This window comes from Vigna unguiculata, chromosome 4, assembly GCF_037176805.1.
Source record: "Vigna unguiculata cultivar grain cowpea cultivar isolate G323 ecotype 2 chromosome 4, ASM3717680v1, whole genome shotgun sequence".
Classification (NCBI taxonomy): Eukaryota; Viridiplantae; Streptophyta; class Magnoliopsida; order Fabales; family Fabaceae; genus Vigna; species Vigna unguiculata.
The window spans coordinates 10,505,053-10,521,957 of record NC_140795.1 but is presented as its reverse complement, the minus strand read 5'-3'; the positions used below and the strand labels follow the sequence as shown (position 1 = coordinate 10,521,957).

At 34.6% G+C, this 16,905-nt stretch overlaps 1 pseudogene; it reads left to right on the top strand.

The window, feature by feature from the left end:
- The first annotated feature begins 6,066 nt into the window (after positions 1-6,066).
- LOC146886771 (uncharacterized) lies at positions 6,067-16,093 on the top strand (annotated as a pseudogene).
- Positions 16,094-16,905: the final 812 nt, after the last annotated feature.

Genomic DNA, 16,905 nt, shown 5'->3' with positions numbered 1-16,905 from the left:
CTGAAAACTAGCATACTCCTCGTTTTCTTCATGGTGCAATCATTCAAAGACAATAGAATGCAAACATGACGTGCAATCTGGTGAAGTCTGCGATATTGTCTCCGAAAATTGTAAATGAAGTAATTATTATCATAATTAAAATTTTGATGTATTTTTTTGTTGCTAATGCAGCATATTTAATCTACTTTCTATTTTATTTCAGAAAATTAAATGAGAATCGTTTAAGTGATTGAAAATTATTTTTAGTCAAAGGTTAAAACACCATGTAGTTACTTTTATTCAAACTATCTACCTCAAAATCATTGTGGATAACCACTTACTTTAATTTTTCTTTCATTATTTTTTAAGTTACTGAACTAGCTTGCAGTATTTACGTTGTATAATTAATTCATTTATTTGTAACTAATAATTTTTAATATGAAGCTGGCATTACAAATAAAAAAATATTACCTATTAAGTGTGTTGATAGAAAGAGAATGGGTAAAAGAGAGGACAAATGCATAAAACACCTTATTGATATTACAACAATTAATATTACTTAGATATTATATTAAATAGAATCCTTGTGGTTGTATTTCACAGGCTTTTAAGCTGAACAGGTTGAAGGTTGAATTGGAAATTTCTGTACCGGTCTTGATAAAAAATTTAAAATATTTTTAAAGTTTAATTGAAATGCCAATCGTATTCGAGTAAACCTGAAAACATCAAGTAAAATATGTAAAATTGAGTACAGGGTTGTATTCAATAACCTTGAGAATGTTTGTTAAATTAAATAAAATTGAGTAAAAATTTGATCCGATTCTGACAGTGGACTGAAATTTTATAAAATCTCAATTCAGTTCAAATTTAAATTTTGATATTTACAAATATATAAATATATTTTTAATAATTATTATTAAATTATATATGTCATTTTTTTAAGTTAAAGATTTATTTATTCAAAAAAAATTCTTTTATTAAAAAGTTTAATATAGAATAAATTTATAATCTGAAACATTCGACCGAATTAATCTATAATTTAAATAATCTAAATTTAAAAATTTAAATAGTTGAATATAAATTTTAAAATATTAAATTTTAATTATACTTGGTTAGACCGGATTCAAATGTAATCTAATCTCTTAGATGTTGATCCCAATTAATGGTTCCAGTCGTCCTAATATAAAATAAACATTTGATTGTGATAAATTGGAAATCTTGATTATGTTGTTAATTCGATATAATGTCATTCTGGTTGACTAATAACAAAACAATATTTGAATGGCGCAAATTCAAAAGTTTTGTTATGCCGAGAGTCTAGGTAAAAAATTCGTAACTTTGACAAGGTGATTTGGTATCTTTGATACACCGGTCCATTAAGCAAAATATCACTACACCATTTTATGGCTCAGGCAATGTTACAATGACAACGATTAACAGATCATAGCTTTATGTAAAAATAAGTCACAGTTTTTTATTAATGTCTATAATGTGAGTTTTATTTGCCTCATATATTAATGATATATGAAAAATGTTGTTTATTTCTTTTAAACAACATATAATAAAATGTAAATAATTAAAGGGCATAAATATTAAGACGTGGACACTTTAGCCCACACTTTTTAAATTATGTATATTTTAAATCACATTTATTTTAAGTAGTCTTATATATTTTTTATATATTTTTTATTTTAAATTGTTTCAAAATATCTAAATCAAAAATTAAGATATTTTCACAATAGGCCACACTTATTTTTACCTATATGTATATATAAGCAACAATTTTTAATTGTAAACTTTGTAATGTGTTTAATTCTCTTTAAAACAACAAATATAATAAAATCGTTGCCTATTTTATTAAAAGCAACATTTTTTTAACTACTTATAGGTATAGGCCACATTTTATCAAATGTGGGTATTTTAAACCATATCTCTTAAAATGTACATATTTTAAATTTTGTAATTTTTAGAATGTAATATTTGACACATTTATTTTTATTTTTTGTCTTAAATGCAACTTATAAGATGATACCTTTAAATTCCAAAAAAATATTATATAAAAAAAAAGTCAGGGACCTAAAGTGTTATAATGTTATCTTGATTATTTTAAATTTTGAACTTTTTAGGTTCCCGCACACCTTTGGTGATTTTTTTAACCCTGATTTTATCACATTACTCTTTGTCTTTGCAGTATTCACAACACAATATTTCCGCACCTACTCACAGTCATCCAAATACAGTAAGTCTTTCTTCTCCAATTTTGTTTTTCACCGTCTCCTTATCTCTTCCATATTTTGTTTCATTGCGCATAATACTTTTCTCAAAAATATTGCGGTGGAGCATAAGGTATTTTTCAATGCTTAAGTTTAGGGTTTTTGTGAAAAAGAAATAGAAAACAATTTTTGTGTAGGGTTCTGTGAAAATGAAATAGAAAGTATTTTTGGGTTTAGTGGGTGAGAATCATAAACCAAAAAAAGAACAATGCTCTCTTCAGGGTGCATTTTTATTTGTTCTGCACTTTTCTATACTATATTCTATTAGAGCAGATTTATATAAATTTAGTATGCTTTTTGTCTTAATTTATTAATTTCATAGAATTATTAAACTACATTATTCTTGAAACACATAAAAGATAATTTTAAAACAGTATAAGTTACTTCCAAATGATAAAAAAGTTATTTTAGACAATGACTTTTAAAAGCAATTAAGAGAGAGAGAGATTTTGTTTGGAACGGTACATAGGTTAATGACATAATCTCTTTAACAGTAAAATTAGAGTTTATATGAATTTTGAGAAAAAGAAGTGTAAACACCCAATTTCCGGGTGAATAAATTTATTTTCAAAAAATAAAAATAAAGGTAAAAAATAAGGTGAAACAAAATTTTCTTTAAATATTTTCAAACTTTAATTTTAGAAAAAAAAAGAAAAAAAAGAGAGAAAAAAAAAGAAAAAAAGGTGGAAGAACCCAATTTGTTATTAATTTTCATGAGCCCAATAACTCAAATATTTTCTACCTTTGTTCCTGATAGAGAAATTAATTATATAATAATAAGTAGAAGCAATATCTCTTCAAAGGGTAAGAATCAATATTATTAATTGAGATTAATTTTGTGCTCTGATTTGTTATTGATGATGATTGATTTTGTGCTCTGATTTGCTACGATTTGATACTCATAATTTGCTACTATCATGACCAATTCCTTCCTTATATTGTTCGTTACAATTAAGGCCGAGATTGCATTGATATTGCAAGGTGTGAGTATAAATACTCACTCTGTCATGATCGAAAAAAAATTCTTTATACTTCTCTAATTCTTTCCCCTCATCACTCTCACATACACCCCTCCTCTTTCATCTCTCTTAAAAAAAACAAACATATTGGAGGAGGTAGAAAAAAAAATAAGAAGATAGTTATAATGTAGGGAACAGAAGATTGATAAAGAAGAGGAGGAACTGGAAAGTTTAAGAGGTATGTCAGTGCCAAATTTTTTCATTTATTCATTCCCAAATTTTCATTATATTTTGTTTTAATATTATACGTTTTTTCACCTACTTTTGGGTTTTGTTTTGTCTTATTCTAAAAATCATAACAAAAAATAGTTTTTCTCATTTCTATAGTGTTTGTCTAACATCAATTTTAAAATAATTCCAAATAGTAAAAATTTAAATAAAAAAGTTTTTCAAAATTATAAAAAAAAAATCAAATCAAAAAGGCTCAAATAGTTTTTCATAAAGAACTACGTAACCCTGATTCTCCATTCACATAGAGATACGTAGGAGCGAGGATTAATCCTCGTCAGACCCAACAAATCAAAAAAATAGTTTTGTTGTTTTTTTTTGTACATTCTTTTGTTAACATTTTTGGGAAAAATAAATATTTTGAAAAACCACAAAACTTTTGCACATTTAATTAAAGGTACCGTTTTAGGACGAGCGTTGCGGGGTGCTAATACCTTCCCCATGTGAAACCGACTCCCAGATCCAAAATCTAGTTTTTCTCAGACCTTGCTCTTTTTTTATGGTTTTCCATAGTTTCCTATAATAACTATGGTGGTGACTCCAAACTCTGTTTTTACAAATTTTAATTTTTGCACTACTGAAAAATGGGCTTATAATGACAAGTAAAATGAGCATACTATAACAGGTATTCTGGTGTCATAGTTTCAGGAGTCATAGAAAATGCACATTTTTTATGACACTGCAGAAACCTGTCATAGTAAGTCAGACTTACTATGATAGGTGTCCGATTAACAATCATAATAAGTCTAACTTACCACTGCACAAGTTGACGATGCTGGGACAATCAGTGAACTTACTATACTGTGAAGGTAAACAGAATGGAACATAAAGATAATAACTGGAACGTAAAGAGGCTAACCTGAAGTTTGAGATTACGAAACTTTTCTTCAAATGTCGAATTCACTTTGGCAGAAGCACTTGATTTGGATGATAGCCACCTATACTATTAATTCAAAAAGTAATTGATTCAGAATAAAAATAGAGTACCAATAATAAATTGAACAGACATGGTCAAGTTCTTTCTTGAAAAAAAAAGATCTACGTTATACTTTGAAACTCATTGAAAAGCCATGAGATAAAGCTCACTTACTTGAGAAGGTTGAGTCCAAAGGGAGGCTGAATCACCACCATGGCAACCATGAATAGTGCACGAACGGAGGGAGAACGGTGCGCGGAGGACGCGACGGTGCGCGGAGGACGTGAGTGGTGCGCGAAGGACGCGGCGATGCACGAAGGACGCGAGCGGTGCGTAGAGGACGCGCGAACAGTGTGCGAAGGCGCGTGGACAGCTCTCGGACGGCGCGGAAAAAATGCAGACGAAAGGCAAACAATGCGGCGGTGCGTAGACGACCGATGGAGGACGAGCAGACGCCGAGTGGATTGCGAACGGACGGTGAACATGAGAAGGGTGCGCGACTGTTTAGAAAGAAGTTGTGCGTCTAAATTTGGGAGAAACTGGAGACGGGAAAGAGAAAAAGAAAAGAGGGAAAGAAAAAATTAGGGATTTGAAGATATTATGACAGGTATCTCTAAATCTGTCATAATATATTTTTAACATAATTTCAATTTTGCCACCGTGTCCATCTACTATGATAGGTCCTCTGCACCTGTCATAATAAATTTTCCCTTCTCACTTATTATGATAGATTCCTTTTTCACTAGTCATAATAACTGTTACTTTTATTACAAAAATGCCATGGTGGAAGGAATTTCCTGAAGTCAATTATGAGTTCAAGGAACCTAAGCATGAGCATAAAGTTCCGAAAGTTTTAAGGCACTTTCCATTGATTCCAAGACTTCAAAGACTATTTATGTGTTCAAAGACTACGGATTCGATGAGGTGGCATGATGAAGAACGATCAAAAGATGGAAACTTGAGACATCCCGTTGATGGTGAAACTTAGAAGTACTTTGATAGGCTTCATTTTGAATTTTCCTCTGACTCGTGCAATGTAAGACTTGGCTTAGTAAGTGATGGTTTCAACCCATTTAGGACTATGAGCATATCACATAGTACATGGCCTATCATGATGGTCGTGTACAACTTGCCACCTTGATTGTGCATGAAACCTGAATATACAATGTTGTCATTGTTGATTCCTGGACCACAACCATTGATTGAGGAGTTGAAAGAGTTGTGGGAGTTTGGGGTAGAGACATATGATGCTTCAAAGGATGAAACATTTCAAACACTTCTATGGACTATTAGTGACTATCCAGCCTATGCAATGTTGTCAAGTTGGAGTACCAAAGGTAAATTAGCTTGTGTATATTGCAATTATGACACTAAGTCATTCTACTTAAAACATAGTCATAAGATGTGTCATATGGATCATCATGTCTTTTTACCACCGAACCATGCTTGGAGAGGTAATAAGAAGTCGTTCAATGGAAAGAAAGAACTTAGGTATACACCACAAAAATTAGAAGGCACAAAAATCATAGAGATGTTAAAAGATTTCATAAATAAATTTGGAAAGAATGGAAAAAAGAAAATTGATGGTCCATGGAAAAAGTGGTCAATCTTTTTTTAGTTGCCTTATTGCACAACAAATAAATTACATCACATGCACATTGAGAAAAATATATGTGATAGTATTATCAGGACTCTTTTGGATATCCAAGGGGAGACAAAAGACCACATCTATGTGATGTGACCCCAACAAGCCCAAGCTCAAGTGCATCAACAAGCCCAAGCCCATATCAAGGCCCAATCACTAGAAGCATGATGAGAAAGATTCACATGGGCCTCTCACAAGATGATCAAGTCATTCATGGGCTTTTTACATTATTTACATAGGCTAAAGAAATCTCTAAAATATGAGATGATGCATGAAGGAAGTAGTCTAGATTTAAATTGGGCCATTGTTTAGGCTTTGCTTTCAATAAAAGCTAGAACACTTGTTGGGATCATTTGGGCCGAGCCCAATGTGCCACCTTTGGCCAAGAGTTACTAGAGTGGCTCTCCTTTTGGATGCAAGCAAAGCATGAACTAAGCAAGGAGCATGTGATGGAAGCATGGTGTGTGTGACTTGGGCAAGGAGAGTGTGATACGCCACTTGGCACCATCTAGACTCATCTACTACATCACATGGTCTACAATCAAGCTTCTTCTCCAAGCTACATTTGCATTTCATCTTTGTTGCATTTTCTCTTTATTTGGCCGGCCATGTGCCTATAAATAGAGCCACTCAAATAATGTAATGGTTACTCTTGAAATTGCTAATAGATGCTAGTGTTTGAGATCACTCCACACTTCTATTAATTTGAGAGCACACATGGCTAACCTTCTCCTTCATCTCCTCTAGCCACCTTACATACCATAGCTCCACTTCTACTCTTCATCTTCACCAAATTCTCCATTTCCGAGAGCAACCTTTCTCTATTCCGCTGCACTTCATCTTCTCCTCAACATTTTTCCATGGATTTCCTCCCTCTCCTACTCCAAGGACGTCCATCAATTGGTATCAGAGCCATCCAAGCCTTTGGTGCATCCATCCTCTTGGTTTGGGTAAGGTTCTTGGTCCATACTTGTCTCCTCTTTCATTTTCCGTTTTGTCTCTCTTCTTCACTGTTTTCTTCACTTTTGCTGCTATTTTTTCATGTTTTTAATGTTCTCCACCGTTTGACATTGAGGCTACATGAATCTCCATTGATTCACCTTGTAGTACTCCTTGCTTCATTGGTGCAAATCTGTTTTTAGGTTCCATTTTCGTTTTTCCAGCACTTGTTCTTTGGTTCTTGAGTTTTCTGCATTTTTATTCGGTGAATTCAGTCCTTCTTTGCATTTTATCATTTCAGTTATGTTTAAGTCATGTTCTATGCTTTGTTTGTGCTTTAATTCATCTTTTCCACCGTTTGATTGCATTGCTTACTGAATTGATTGAGTTTCCGCGCCACATCTCACAGCCAAAACACTATGATCCTTCAAGGAAGTGTGTGGATGTTTAAGGCCTGAATCCTCACTGTTTTTCATCCATTTCTATGATTCATGCTTGATTTCAGTTCATAATCAAGTTCTTTAGCTATGTTTTCCATATAACATCTCCTACAATTTCAGAGAGCAAATCTGCTCCAGTTTTCTTCTGTTTTCTACCAAATCACTGCACGCACAGTCTCTGTTTTTAATTTTTTGTGAGTAACTCAGTGCACCAAAATTCAATCTGATTTTTGCCTCATTTAGTTAACATCCAGACGAAAAATACAAAAAAAGAATCATTCAAAAATGTTGAGCACAAAAAAAAATGAAAAATCACGCAAGTTGAGGCTCATATTTCCGTTTTTTGGCACTGCAGTTTCCGGAAACTCACTGTTTCATTAATGTTTTGTGCGTGTTTGTGTGTTTTTAGTGCTCGTTTTCACATGAATTTTGGCTTGAGTTTGTACTCTATATTGCTTCATTATTGATTTGCTTTGGAAGTTAATTCATCACTTCATTTGCTACTACTTTGCAATGAGTACTTCAGCCATATGATTGAGCACTATTATCTTGCTGTTTTTGCTGTTTTCATCTATTCTAGTGCATTTCTAGGTTCCCTTTGTGGTGCTTGCTTTTATTTTCCAGCCTTTAATTTCTTGCTTGTCACTTCTTGAACCTCCTTCTAGTCATGTTTCATTTCAATTCTCTTTTGGTTTAACATTTCTAATTAGCTTTTCTTGCTTTCTCCTTTGTTTGGGTTCATCTACTTGTCTCTCGGTTTTGGTTGATTAATGATGCTATGGAGTTTAGAATGGTTTATATGATATGGTAGCATCTTAGGTGGTGGATATTGAAGTAGAATTTTAGCTTGTGTGTTTTCTATATGCTTGCCTTCTCCTCACCTTTGAGAGTTTGAGAGTTTTGAGCTTATTCATTTGAGAGAGTGTGTGCTAATTAGTTTGCTTGCCATAGTTTGTTTTGTTTCTTTCTTTCACTCTTTTGTAGATTTGGTTGTTGTTTTTGGATGTTGTAGTAGTGTGGTGCTGCCAAGGACACTTTTCCACATTTTGGTGCTTGAATTTGGTCATATACAAAGGCTCCCAAAGCCTCTTTTGCTCTCGGGATTTTCCAGCAGCTGTGATTTTGGAGAGCTTGTTTTGGTGCTGTTTTGGAGTCTTTGGCTGCACATTTTGGACCTTATTTTAGCAACACCTTTTAGTTCTTTAATTGTGTATAATTTGGACACCTCTTTTTGGTACAATTGAAGCATTCTAAGGCATTTTATTGGTTCTCCAAAAAGCCTTAAAATCTTGTTTTCTAGCATCCAATTTGCTCTCGGTTTGCTTCACTTTGTACCAAAACTTGTGCATCAATTTCTTTTGCTTTGAACATTCCATTGTATCCATGGCCTACTTAGGTGTCTTGGGGAACCAAAGGTGTTCAATCCCATCTCCTAAGTAGAACCTTTTTCATATTCTAGTGCAACGTTTTAGTAAGTGTGTGTGTTGAAAGTTCTAAGTGCTTTCTCACCTTGCTTTTAGGCCGCATAGTTAGACGCTTAGTGGTTTAAATTTGTGAGACCAAAGTCTCTAAATTTTTTGCCATTTAGGGGTCCGTTTTTAGTGTTAGTCTTTTCTTTTCTTTGAGTCTTGTTTGTTAGTGCTTAGTGTCTCAAGTGATTCTATTTACTTAGCCTTAAACAATTGTGTGATCTTTGAAACCTTTTGCAAGTACATCTTGGCAAGGATTGGCCTTGGTACTTAAGAAGTCTTTTAGACTCACCTCGCCTACCTGGAGGTCTACTTGTGCTTGGTTTCTTCTTTCACTATTTTTGTTAAAGTTCTAAGTTCTTTCAATCACCATGAGCACTAGAAGGGCTACTCGTGCTAGTACCCAACATCAACAACATGATGAAAACAACCTCCACACAAGTGGTGATGAGGAGGTTGAGGTTGATCCTAGAGTCCTAAATAATCTCTCTCAAGAGGTTAGGGACCTTAAAATTCAAATGGCTTCCATCCAAGCCAATCTTCAATTAATTGCCAATCAACTTACCCCTCCCAACCACAATAACCGTGCCTCTCCTAGGCCTTCTCGTGCCCCTTCAAGGCATGAGTATGATTTTGAAGAGGAGGAAGATGAGCGCATTAACCTTAGACAATCGCCTCGTGTAAGAAGGCAAAGGCGCATACCTCCTCACCCAAAGGAAGTTAAAATTGATTTGCCTCATTTCTATGGGAAGGATAATGTTGAGGTTTTTCTTGATTGGATTGCCAAAGTAGAACAATTGTTTGAGAGTCATGTTGTGGAGGAAGAGAGGCGTGTGTCTCTAACTACTCTTAGCTTTCAAGGGCATGCTCTTAATTGGTGGACTTCCTTAGTCCTCCAAAGAAGGAGAAAAGGGCTACATGATATTGATTATTGGAATGATCTTAAGGAAGCCCTTCATGCCCGCCATGTTCCCTCCTACTACAAAAGAGAGCTCTTGGACAAGCTCCAAAGGCTCCAACAAAGATCTATGTCTATAGAAGAGTATAGACAAAAGATGGAGCTCTACATCATGAGAGCCGGAATTGAAGAAGAAGAGGAACTTACCATTGCTAGGTTCTTAAGTGGACTCAATTACAACATAAGAGATAAAGTTGAGTTGCTCCCCTACCGCAATATTAATGATCTTGTTCAAATGAGCATCAAGGTGGAGCAACAACTTTTGAGACGTCCTTCTCGCAAGGATTCTCCCTCTTTTTCTAAAAGTGATTTTCCAAAGAAAGATTTTTCAAAAGAAAAAGAGTCCACTCTTAAGAGTCTTACAAAGGTAAGTGATAAGGGTGAATCCTCCACCAACAAAAGAGGTAGTGATATCAAATGTTTCAAGTGTCTAGGTAGAGGTCATGTGGCCGCTCAATGCCCTACCAAACGCACCATTGTGCTTAAAGGCAAAGACCTCTACACTAGCCAAGAGGAGTCATCTTCAAGTGACTCCGACACTTCTCATTCTAGTGATTCTCAAGAACATTCATATCCAAATGAAGGGAAACTTTTGATGATTAGGAGGCTTCTCAATAACCAACCTAGCATTCCTCTCAATGATCAAAGAGAAAATATTTTCCACACAAGATGTGAGGTTTTGAAAAACACTTGTTCTTTGATCATTGATAGTGGATCTTGTTGCAATTGTTGTAGCACAAGATTGGTTGAGAAGTTGAATTTGACTTTGTTACCCCATCCCAAACCTTACAAACTTCATTGGCTTAATGAAGATGGGGATCTCAAAGTTGAACATCAAGTGAAAGTCAAGTTCTCCATTGGGAAATTTAAAGATAAAGTTTTATGTGATGTAATCCCAATGGAAGCTTGCCATATTCTCTTGGGGAGGCCTTGGCAATTTGATCATAAAACCTTACATAATGGCCACACCAATGAGATCACCCTCCAACATCATTCAAAAACTTTTGTGTTGCATCCCCTCACTCCTAGCCAAGTTGCTAGTGATCAATTTCAAATGCGAGCTAGGAAAGAGGAAGAGAGTTCCAAGAACTCTAATGCTTCTAATGATTCAAAGGACAAGACAAAGGTAGAGGAAGTTTCTTCTTCTAAGGATGTTGCTCATGAAGTTCTTTTAACTCATAAAACTCTTTTGCACACTCTTCATAATGAGCAACCTCCCTTCCTCTTACTTTGTCAAGCAATCCTCACTTGTCTTGAACATCCTTCTCTTAAGGATCTACCTCCTTCCATTCGTGCTCTCCTTCATGAATTTGAAGATATTTTTCCAAAGGATGGCCCTCATGGTCTCCCACCTTTTAGAGGGATTGAGCACCAAATTGATTTTGTCCCAGGGGCAAGTCTTCCTAATAGACCTGCCTATAGGACAAACCCAATTGAGACCAAGGAGATATAAACTCAAGTGAATGAGTTGCTAGACAAGGGATGGGTTCAAAAAAGTTTAAGTCCTTGTGCTGTGCCTGTGTTGTTGGTGCCCAAGAAAGATGGAAAGTGGCGTATGTGCTGTGATTGTAGGGCTATCAACAACATCACCATAAAATATAGGCATGCAATCCCAAGACTAGATGATATGTTGGATGAATTACATGGAGCACAAATATTTTCAAAAATAGACCTCAAAAGTGGTTATCACCAAATTCGTATTCAAAAAGGTGATGAGTGGAAAACTGCTTTCAAAACAAAATTTGGTCTATATGAATGGTTAGTCATGCCCTTTGGTCTAACCAATGCTTCTAGTACATTCATGCGCCTAATGAATCATGTCTTGCGAGATTGTATAGGCAAGTTTGTTGTTGTCTATTTTGATGACATCTTGGTGTATAGTACAAGCTCTAAACTTCATGTGGGTCATCTAAGAGTTATGTTATCTCTTCTCCGAGACCACCAACTTTATGCTAACATTGACAAGTGCACTTTCTGTGTAGAGAGTGTCATCTTTTTGGGATTTGTGGTCAATAAGAGTGGGGTGCATGTTGACCCCGCAAAAATCAAGGCCATCCAAGAATGGCCTGTGCCAAAGAATGTTGGGGACATTAGAAGTTTTCATGGATTAGCAAATTTTTATAGAAGATTTGTCCCCAACTTCTCCACCATTGCTTCACCCCTCAATGAACTTGTTAAGAAAGACATATCTTTTGAGTGGGGTGAAAGACAACAAAAGGCTTTTGATGATATCAAGACTAGGCTCACCCAAGCTCCCATTCTTGCTCTTCCAAATTTTGAGAAAACTTTTGAGCTAGAATGTGATGCTTTTGGGGTGGGAATAGGTGCGGTTTTGTTACAAGAAGGCCATCCAATTGCCTATTTTAGTGAAAAACTAAATGGTCCTTCTCGTAACTATCCCACCTATGACAAAGAGCTATATGCTCTTGTGCGAGCTCTTCATACTTGGGAACATTATCTTGTAACAAAAGAGTTTATTATCCATAGTGATCATGAAACTCTCAAGTATTTGAAGAGCCAACACAAATTGAATAAAAGGCATGCAAAGTGGGTTGAGTACTTGGAACAATTCCCTTATGTTATCAAGTACAAGAAAGGGAAAGCTAATGTTGTGGCTGATGCACTATCAAGGAGATATACTCTCTTAGCCAAGCTTGGATCCCAAATTCTTGGATTTGACAACATATGTGAATTGTATATTCATGATCCCTTCTTTGCTACCATTTATCATGATTGTCTCACTAAGTCCCAAGGCGGCTTTTATCTCTCAAGTGGATATCTTTTCAAAGAAGGTCGCCTATGTATTCCTCTAGGATCTCATAGAAAACTTTTGATCAAAGAAATGCATGAGGGGGGACTTATGGATCACTTTGGGGTCGCCAAAACTTTGGCCATGCTTAAAGAGAAATTCTTTTGGCTCCATATGAAAAGGGAAATACAAAACTATTGCGCTAGTTGTTTGAATTGTTTGCATGCTAAGTCTAGCGCAATGCCTGCAGGGATGTATACTCCTTTGCCTGTTGCTTCCACCCCTTGGGAGGATATAAGTATGGATTTTGTCCTAGGGCTTCCAAGGACTTCTAGGGGTGTTGACTCTATATTTGTGGTAGTGGACCGTTTTTCTAAAATGGCACATTTTATACCATGCCACAAAGTAGATGATGCTAGCAACATAGCAAAGTTGTTCTTTAGAGAAGTGGTTCGCCTTCATGGATTACCCAAAACAATTGTGTCTGATAGGGATGCTAAATTCCTAAGCCATTTTTGGAGGACCTTGTGGTCTAGGCTAGGAACAAAACTTTCTTTCTCTACCTCTTGTTACCCACAAACTGATGGGCAAACTGAGGTAGTCAATAGATCCCTTTCCACATTGCTTAGGGTTTTGCTTAAGGGGAATCATAAATCTTGGGATGAGTATCTTCCCCACATTGAATTTGCTTACAATAGACTGGTCCATAGCACCACCAAACTCTCACCCTTTGAGGTAGTTTATGGTTTTAACCCTCTCACACCATTGGACTTATTACCTCTTCCAACTTCTTTTGATTTTGTTCATAAAGAAGGGGTTTCTAAGTCCAAGTTCATAAAAGAATTTCATGAGAAGGTTAAACACCAAATTCAAGCCCATGTTGAAAAGATTGCTCATTCTAAAAACAAGGGCAAGAGAGTTCGGTCTTTTAATGAAGGAGATTTAGTTTGGTTGCACTTAAGGAAGGAAAGATTTCCTAATATAAGAAAATCCAAACTTAGTCCCCGAGGTGATGGTCCATTCCAAATCATCAAGAAGATCAATAATAATGCTTATCAATTAGATCTTCCTCCGGAATATGGTGTGCATCCTACTTTCAACATTACTGATTTGGTTCCTTTTGTAGGTATTTTTGATGAAGAGGGTGACCACCAAGATTTGAGGGCAAATCCTCTTCAAGGGGGAGGGGATGATGTGACCCCAACAAGCCCAAGCTCAAGTGCATCAACAAGCCCAAACCCATATCAAGGCCCAATCACTAGAAGCATGATGAGAAAGATTCACATGGGCCTCTCACAAGATGATCAAGTCAATCATGGGCTTTTTACATTATTTACATGGGCTAAAGAAATCTCTAAAATATGAGATGATACATGAAGGAAGTAGTCTAGATTTAAATTGGGCCATTGTTTAGGCTTTGCTTTCAATAAAAGCTAGAACACTTGTTGGGATCATTTGGGTCGAGCCCAATGTGCCACCTTTGGCCAAGAGTTACTAGAGTGGCTCTCCTTTTGGATGCAAGCAAAGCATGAACTAAGCAAGGAGCATGTGATGGAAGCATGGTGTGTGTGACTTGGGCAAGGAGAGTGTGATACGCCACTTGGCACCATCTAGACTCATCTACTACATCACATGGTCTACAATCAAGCTTCTTCTCCAAGCTACATTTGCATTTCATCTTTGTTGCATTTTCTCTTTATTTGGCCGGCCATGTGCCTATAAATAGAGCCACTCAAATAATGTAATGGTTACTCTTGAAATTGCTAATAGATGCTAGTGTTTGAGATCACTCCACACTTCTATTAATTTGAGAGCACACATGGCTAACCTTCTCCTTCATCTCCTCTAGCCACCTTCCATACCATAGCTCCACTTCTACTCTTCATCTTCACCAAATTCTCCATTTCCGAGAGCAACCTTTCTCTATTCCGCTGCACTTCATCTTCTCCTCAACATTTTTCCATGGATTTCCTCCCTCTCCTACTCCAAGGACGTCCATCACTATGGGAATAAGAAAAGATCTTCATCTAAGGGACATTGGTAAAGATCGTGCAAAATTTTCAGCAGCTTGTTTTTCGATGAACGCACATGAGAAGTCTATTTTTTATGGTGTTTTTAAGCATGCCAAATTACCATATAGAAGTGCCTCAAACATTTCAAAGTGTGTGCATGCTACCATTAATAAAATATCTGGTTACAAGAGTCATGATGCTCACTTGATGTTGCTTCACTTACTTCCCATGGCAATACAAAGCATTATGCCTAATATAGTGGCTAACCCTTTTATTCGATTTGGGTCATTCTTTTGCTCTATTTGTCAAAAGGTTATACAATTACAGGATATGGATTACTTGAAAGCAGAAGTAGTAGATATTATTTTTCAACTAGAGATGATTTTTCCACCTAGGTTTTTTGACATAATGACTCACTTGCCTATTCATCTTCCAAATGAAGTGAGATTAGGTGGGCTCGTTCAATTTCGATGGATGTATCCTATTGAAAGATATTTATGTAGATTCAAGAGTTATGTTCGTAACAAAGCTTATCCAAAAGGTTCAATTGTTGAAGGGTATTTGGTAGAAGAAGCTTTGACCTTTTGCTCAAGATATTTACATGAAGGTGTAGAGACAAGGCTAAATAGAGAAGGTCGTAATTATAACTACAACGATTTATGTGAAGTAGACTCAAGTGATTATTTCTCAACTCTTGGTCGACCTATAGGGAAGAAAAATGGTAAACCATTTTCATTGGATTTGTCATCAAAAGCTCAAGCTCATCGATACCTCTTATTCAATTGTGGTGCACTCGACATATACATTAAGTATGATAATAGTTCATTGCCTTTTTTATCTTTAAAAACATTTATTTTCTAATTCTAAAAAATAACATAATAATGCATTTGTAGGGAGTATGATGACATTGTTAATAGCCACATTAAAAGAGGAAAGTGGAAGAAAGCGAAAACCCAAAGTCAAGAATTTGGCGTACATTGGTTTCAATAACTACAAGTTCTGCAAGTTCTAAGGATGAAAATCCAAGGATTGAACCTATCACTTATTATGGAGCAATCAAAGATATAATTGAGTTGGACTATTATGGTAGCTTTAAGTTTGTGATGTGTGATTGTGACTGGTTTGAGGGTGAAGAGGACAAGTATGGTCTCACGTGTGTATATTTCAACAAAAGATGTTACGAAAATGATCCTTTTGTGCTAGCTTCTAAGGTGCACCAATGTTTTTATATCTAGGACCCTTTAGAAGAAAAGAGACATTATGTCATGAAAAAAGTTCCAAGAGATTATTTTAACATGGGTGATGGATCTAACAAATCAAATGCCACTGAACTAAATGCTACAAACAATAATGATGAACTAAATTGGGTTAGAGAGGATATGTTTGTCACAATTTTTGATAAAGCTTCTAATGTTGGGGAAAAAAGTACTTCCGAAGATGAAATTGATGACACTTTATTTGACTAGGACAATTCATAATCAAAATTTAATTATCTATGAGTGTAAAGGAATGTTTGTCCAAGGCGATATTCACATTTCATGGACACTGGTCTCGATTATCGAGAAATACAAAATAACTTCTTAATTATTTTTATTATTCTTACCTTGTAAGATTTGCATAGTACTTTATTCCGCTTAAATGAAATTTATAAATTATAATGTTTTTAAAATATTTTTAGATAATTAAATCTGAATTAAAAATTTTCACAACAAATTATATCCTGAAATTACTTTTTTTTAATGTCAAACAATTATTTTATCTATATAAAAAATAGTTTATTAATGAGTAACATTATTTTATTTAACTTAATTATATTTTATTATATCTAATTATGATATATGTATTATATGTGTCAACACCCAATTTCATCTGTTTGATTAAATAATAAATAAAATAAAATTTTATTTTTAATAATAACCTTATTTTTTTTATTTTCTAGACAATTAATTTAAATATATAATATAACATAATTAAACATTTTTCAAATAGAAAAGTAAACGAAATAGAAAAAGATAAGAAAAATATTTTTATAGTGAAAATAAATTTTTAAAAGATAAACACCAAAAAAAACATAAAAATAATGATTAAGAATAAGAATTAAAAATAAGTTTTATAATAAAAGAATAATAATAAATTGAAAATAGAAAAATAGTTTTTAAATAATCAAAATAGTTTTATAAAATATATTTGAATTTATAAAAAAAATGAGAAAAAGAAAAAGGTAAAAAACTATAAAATATTGTTTAAAAAAATATATGTTAGGCTAATAAAACAAAGT